The sequence below is a fragment of the Staurois parvus genome, unplaced genomic scaffold, assembly GCF_062004578.1.
Source record: "Staurois parvus isolate SC_StPar_1 unplaced genomic scaffold, SC_StPar_1.0 ptg000292l, whole genome shotgun sequence".
In the NCBI taxonomy this organism is placed as follows: Eukaryota; Metazoa; Chordata; class Amphibia; order Anura; family Ranidae; genus Staurois; species Staurois parvus.
In genome coordinates this window covers 1072544-1079222 of record NW_028318088.1, presented here as the reverse complement: position 1 = coordinate 1079222, position 6679 = coordinate 1072544, and the positions used below count along the sequence as shown (strand labels likewise).

General features: G+C 39.7%; 1 long non-coding RNA gene across 1 annotated transcript; it reads left to right on the top strand.

Annotated features, from left to right (window-relative positions):
* Positions 1-4021: 4021 nt before the first annotated feature.
* LOC149458167 (uncharacterized) lies at positions 4022-4953 on the top strand. The gene is made up of 2 exons (XR_016313489.1): positions 4022-4567; positions 4673-4953. It is a non-coding gene; the product is annotated as an uncharacterized LOC149458167 (long non-coding RNA).
* The last annotated feature ends 1726 nt before the right edge of the window (positions 4954-6679 follow it).

The window sequence follows — 6679 nt, the reverse complement described above, 5'->3', positions numbered from 1 at the left end:
AGTCCAGGGCCTTCTTGACTTCATCCCATTGTTGTCCAAATTTAGTTATGAATCTTACCGGTTGGTTTTCAGTATTCGCAGCTGCCTTTGGTTTTGATTTATTAATTAGTTCCTCTCTTGTTTTACCGAGGGCTCTTCTTTTTGCTCTTCTTAGGGTTCTATGTGAATAGCCCCTCTCTCTGAACCTTTTATAGAGCTGGATAGATTCATGTCTATATTCTAATTCTTCTGTGCAATTTCTTTTTATTCTCTGGAACTGACCAATAGGAATTCCCTGTTTTAAACTCCTTGGGTGATAGCTATTAGCATGTAGAAGTGTATTGGCCGCTGTTTCCTTTCTAAATGTTTTAGTAACCAGTTCATTTTCGTGGACAGAGATTGACAAATCCAAAAAAGTTATCACCTCTCTATCCACTGTGTAAGTGAGTTTGATATTTCTATCATTCTTGTTCAAAAATTCCATAAAGCTTTTAAGCTCATCCATACCTCCATCCCACACCATTAGGACATCATCAATGTATCGCAACCAGGTTATTGCATATTGTTTATAGGGAGTGGAGGGATATACTAGCTCCTCTTCCCACAAACCTAGATGCAAACATGCGAATGCCGGGGCCCAGGGTGCTCCCATGGAGGTACCACATATTTGCTGATAGAAGAAGCCCAGAAACTGAAAACAGTTATGGGTCAGCATAAACTCAAGCAAATCCAATATAAATTCGTTTTGAGCCTCCATTTCAGGAAAGTATATCTCCAGAAAATGGGCCACCGCTTTCTGTCCCCAAGCGTGTGGGATGGAGGTATACAATGATTCCACATCAATGCCCACCAGGAGTGCACCTTCTGGTACTTTTACATTTAGAATCTTTTTAAGTACATCCCCCGTATCCCTTACGTAAGATCTGAGTTCCAAGACCAGATCCTTGATTAAGTCGTCTACAAATTTACCTATTGGTTCCAGGGGGCCACCAATAGCAGATACTATAGGGCGTCCCGGTGGTTGAAAGGGATTTTTATGTATTTTTGGGATTACATAGAAGGTGGGAATATTATATGTATCAACTGTCAGCATATCCCTGTGATCTGAATTCAGAGAGGGAACAACAGGCATTAAGAGATCTTATTAGTCTCCTTGAGGAGACTCCCACAGACAGTGAATTTGGGGAGGGGGATGTTTCTAACAAATGGAAAAGACACACTAGACTTAAAACTCCTTCTAGAAGAATGCCCAATATCAGGGAAAATAAATGGCTAAGTACTTTTTTAGATCTAGTACATGATGATCTTGGAAAAATAGACTGGACAATGAGGAATGTTGATAACCTCACTAGGGGTGAAAGAATAGCCCTTAGGGAACTTAAAAATGCTAAAAACATTGTGATTAAAAAGAGTGATAAAGGGGGAAATGTAGTACTACTAGAGAGTGTGGAATATGAGAAGGAGGTGCTTAGACAGCTGAAGAGTCTGGATACATATCGCAAACTACATAACAACCCGTTCCCAAAACTTGTGGTTGATCTAAATAAAAAAGTGGGATTGGCACGTGAAGCAAACTTATTAACTAAACGGGAATGTGATATGCTGACAGTTGATACATATAATATTCCCACCTTCTATGTAATCCCAAAAATACATAAAAATCCCTTTCAACCACCGGGACGCCCTATAGTATCTGCTATTGGTGGCCCCCTGGAACCAATAGGTAAATTTGTAGACGACTTAATCAAGGATCTGGTCTTGGAACTCAGATCTTACGTAAGGGATACGGGGGATGTACTTAAAAAGATTCTAAATGTAAAAGTACCAGAAGGTGCACTCCTGGTGGGCATTGATGTGGAATCATTGTATACCTCCATCCCACACGCTTGGGGACAGAAAGCGGTGGCCCATTTTCTGGAGATATACTTTCCTGAAATGGAGGCTCAAAACGAATTTATATTGGATTTGCTTGAGTTTATGCTGACCCATAACTGTTTTCAGTTTCTGGGCTTCTTCTATCAGCAAATATGTGGTACCTCCATGGGAGCACCCTGGGCCCCGGCATTCGCATGTTTGCATCTAGGTTTGTGGGAAGAGGAGCTAGTATATCCCTCCACTCCCTATAAACAATATGCAATAACCTGGTTGCGATACATTGATGATGTCCTAATGGTGTGGGATGGAGGTATGGATGAGCTTAAAAGCTTTATGGAATTTTTGAACAAGAATGATAGAAATATCAAACTCACTTACACAGTGGATAGAGAGGTGATAACTTTTTTGGATTTGTCAATCTCTGTCCACGAAAATGAACTGGTTACTAAAACATTTAGAAAGGAAACAGCGGCCAATACACTTCTACATGCTAATAGCTATCACCCAAGGAGTTTAAAACAGGGAATTCCTATTGGTCAGTTCCAAAGAATAAAAAGAAATTGCACAGAAGAATTAGAATATAGACATGAATCTATCCAGCTCTATAAAAGGTTCAGAGAGAGGGGCTATTCACATAGAACCCTAAGAAGAGCAAAAAGAAGAGCCCTCGGTAAAACAAGAGAGGAACTAATTAATAAATCAAAACCAAAGGCAGCTGCGAATACTGAAAACCAACCGGTAAGATTCATAACTAAATTTGGACAACAATGGGATGAAGTCAAGAAGGCCCTGGACTCCCATTGGCATTTACTAACTCAAAATCCGCAGATAGCGAGAGTGGTAGGAGAGAGCCCCCATATGGTGGCAAAACGAACTCGGAATCTAAATGATATATTAGTACAATCAGAATTCCAGAGGGCACCACAAAGAAACTGGCTAACTAGGAAGACTGGCGTATATGGTATGTTTCCATGTGGTCATTGTCAGATTTGTCCATTTGTACATAAGTCCAATCAGTTCTTCAACAATGATAACGCTAGGATATTTCAAATACGAAGCTTCATTAATTGTTCTAGTAGTAAAACGATATACATGATAGAATGTCCATGTAAAAAGATGTATATAGGTAAAACAAAAAGAAGCCTTAGGACTAGGATCGGTGAACATCTGAGAGACATTAGAAATGAAAATAGAAATGTAAGAAAGGGAGAAAAAGAGAACCCACTGGCGCAACACTTTAAAGAAGTACACGGGGGCAAAACAGATGGTCTAAAAGTAAAAGGGATTTTTTTGCTGAATATTTCGGCTCGCCGGGGTGACTTTGACAAAGTCCTCCTACAAAAAGAAAAATTCTGGATTTATACCCTAGGGGCACTTGTCCCATCTGGACTAAATACAGAACTCAACTTTGGGGTATTTTTGAAATGAATTCCCTTGAACTCTTTATATACCCTGAGTTATAATCTACATTGCGATATCATATATATGAATTAAATATGGGCCTCTGGGGACAAAATATGAATCTAACTATGCAATCTTCTCTACTCCTATTGGGTGGTGAGCATATAGAATAATAGGATTGATTTTGAAATTCTGGTAGCTGGACCTGGTTTTGATGTTTCCCTATGTGAACATAAAATATGTTAATAATAATCTCCTCTTTATTATCCTCTTGGAAGATGACTTGATCCACAGTAATTAGGCTCCTCTTCTACATCCAGCAATCATTTTAAAATTCAAGATATATGTTTTAATCCACTTTGGATATTCCCAATGTAGTGATATTCTGTCAACACAAGATGGCGAGGTGGAGACTTTTTGGTATGCAATTAGTGCACCATATAAGGCAAAGGATTGAAGTCCCCTCCCAGTTCTGACGAAGTCTGCGGTGATTGGCGGACGAAACGCGTCAACGTATTGACGTCACTACGCTCGGCGTCTTCACTGGGTGCGGCGCCCACGAGGCGGGAAGGAACGGCGGTGTCACAGCTCCCTGCTAGGTAGGCCCAAGACCCTCTGAGTACTACCAGTGGGCTATTATCACAGCGGTTCGCAAACGGCAATCCCTCAGGGAAACATACCTTCCACCGGTGGCAAGTTATTTAAAGCTTACGGCTGTTGAGATTTACAGAGCCTACATGGTGTTAACAGGGCATGTTTTATGGGCCTAATTTACCCTGTATACTCGGGGAATTTTTTGGAAATCCTCTTTGGAGGAGAATCTACATATATATATATATATATATATACGCTATCCTATTCAGGTATTTTTTGCTGTGACATAGCCACATCCTTATAAAACCGCAAATAACCTTCTCAAATTGAGCAATTTTTGGAAACCCTTTATTGGGTATATTAAACTCAGGTATCTACGGCCTGCTATATGCTACATACACATTATATGTGTTTGAAATCCACGCATCGTGTATACCTGGTTCCTCACCCCCATATGCATCTTTGAAAAAGCATCAAGGACCTGATCTTATTTCAAGTCGACAGGAGTCTTCTTGATCCTTATTGATGGTAATATATCCACATTTTATGTGTGTTTTGTTTTCGGGGTCACCTGATGCCCATGATCTATACATTTATTATCTGTTTCTATATATATCCTCAGAATCATTTGGTACTGTGGACCTTGTTTCATTTGGGGTGGCTATCCAGGAAGTCCCTACACGTGAGAAGCGGGTATGATAGTCTCACTATTGAGAAGGTAACAGTAGTATCCATTGACTATTGTGGAGGGAGGCCTGGTAAATTTTGGATGTGATTTGGGTTCCATATTTCTATACATATACTATGTATTTTTGTGTTCCAGCTTGTACATTCCAGGAGGTCCCTGACATATACTGGGAACACACCTATTGAATACATGGTTCACTCAAATATAAAGCGGGAAACCTACGGAAACCCAGGATAACTATTTCATCATTACACAACTCTGCCTTATATGGTGCTCTGTTGGCTAAGATGACCCTAAATTGAAGACGCTAAGTGTTTTTTAACATGATTTTATTTTTTTCATATGTACACCGTGCTCATGTTTAACCTCCCTATGATCTATGTGATCAAATAAAGTATTGTTAAAATTCCTTTGAATTCATATTACTCCGCGTGGATTATTTAGAAACCTTCTTTTTCAGATAGGTGTGTCCTTGTCACACTATCATATTGCTTAGAATATGTAACCTAGACTATACAGTTCCTTGAAAAAGTATTCATACCCCTTGACATTTTCTACATTTTGTTATGTTGCAACCAAAAACGTAAGTGTATATTATTGGGGTTTTAAGTGATAGACCAACACAAAGTGGCACATATTTGTAAAGTGGAAGGAAATTGTTAAATTATTTTAAAAAATGTTTACAAATAAGTATCTGTAAAAGTGTGGCATGTATTTGTATTCAGTACTCCTTTACTCTGACAGCCCTAACTAAAATCTAGTGTAACCAATTGCCTTTAGAAGTCACCTAATTAATAAATAGAGTCCACCTGTGGGTAATTTGTTCTCAGTATAAATACAGCTGTTCTGTGAAGCTCTCATAGGTTTGTTAGAGAACATTAGTGAACAAACAGCATCTTGAAGGCCAAGGAACACACCAGACAGTGTTCAATCCATCATCCGAAAATGGGAAGAGTATGGCACAACTGCAAACCTACCAAGACATGGCCGTCCACATAAACTGGCAGGCTGGGCAAGGAGAGCATTAATCAGAGAAGCAGCCAAGAGGCCCATGGTAACTCTGGAGGAGCAGCAGAGATCCACAGCTCAGGAGGGAGAATCTGTCCACAGGACAACTATTAGTTGTGCACTCCACAAATCTGGCCTTTATGGAAGAGTGACAAGAAGAAAGCCATTATTGAAAGAAAGCCATAAGAAGACCATTTTGTAATTTGCAAGAAGTCATGTTGGGGACACAGCAAACAAGTAGAAGAAGGTTCTCTGGTCACATGAGACCAAAATTGAACTTTTTGGCCTAACAGCAAACCGCTATGTGTGGCAGAAAACTAACACTGCACATCACCCTGAACACACCATCCCCACGATGAAACATGGAGGTGGCAGCATAATGTTGTGGGGATGCTTTTCTTCAGCAGGGACATGGAAGCTGGTTAGAGTTGATGGGAAGATGGATGGAGCCAAATAAAGGGCTAATCTTAGAAGCAAACCTGTTAGTGTCTAAAAAAGACTTGAGACTGGGTCAGTGGTTCACCTTCCAGCAGGACAGCAGGGCAACGACCCTAAATATACAGCCAGAGCTACAATGGAAAGGTTTAGATCAAAGCATATTCATGGGTTAGAATAGCCCAGTCAAAGTCCAGACCTAAATCCAATTGAGAATCTGTGGCAAGACTTGAAAATTGCTGTTCACAGACGCTTTCCATCCAATCTGACAGAGCTTAAGCTATTTTGCAAAGAAAAATGGGCAAACATTTCACTCTCTAGATGTGCAAAGCCAGCAGAGACATCCCCAAAAAAGACTTGCAGCTGTAATTGCAGTGCTTCTACAAAGTATTGACTCAGGGGGGCTGAATACAAATGCAAACCACACTTTTCAGATATTTATTTGTAAAAAATTTTTAAAACCATTTATCATTTTCTTTCCACTTCACAATTATGTGCCACTTTTCGTTGGTATCTTGGTCTACAACATAAAAATAAAATACATTTATGTTTTTGGTTGTAACATGACAAAATGTGGAAAAATCCAAGGGTGTTGAATACTTTTTCAAGGCACTGTAAACTTGTTTGAAGTTCACAGAACAATCCTGGAACTCAAGGGGAGTTGAGGTCATCCCTAACTATTTCATCACTTCTGCGTTT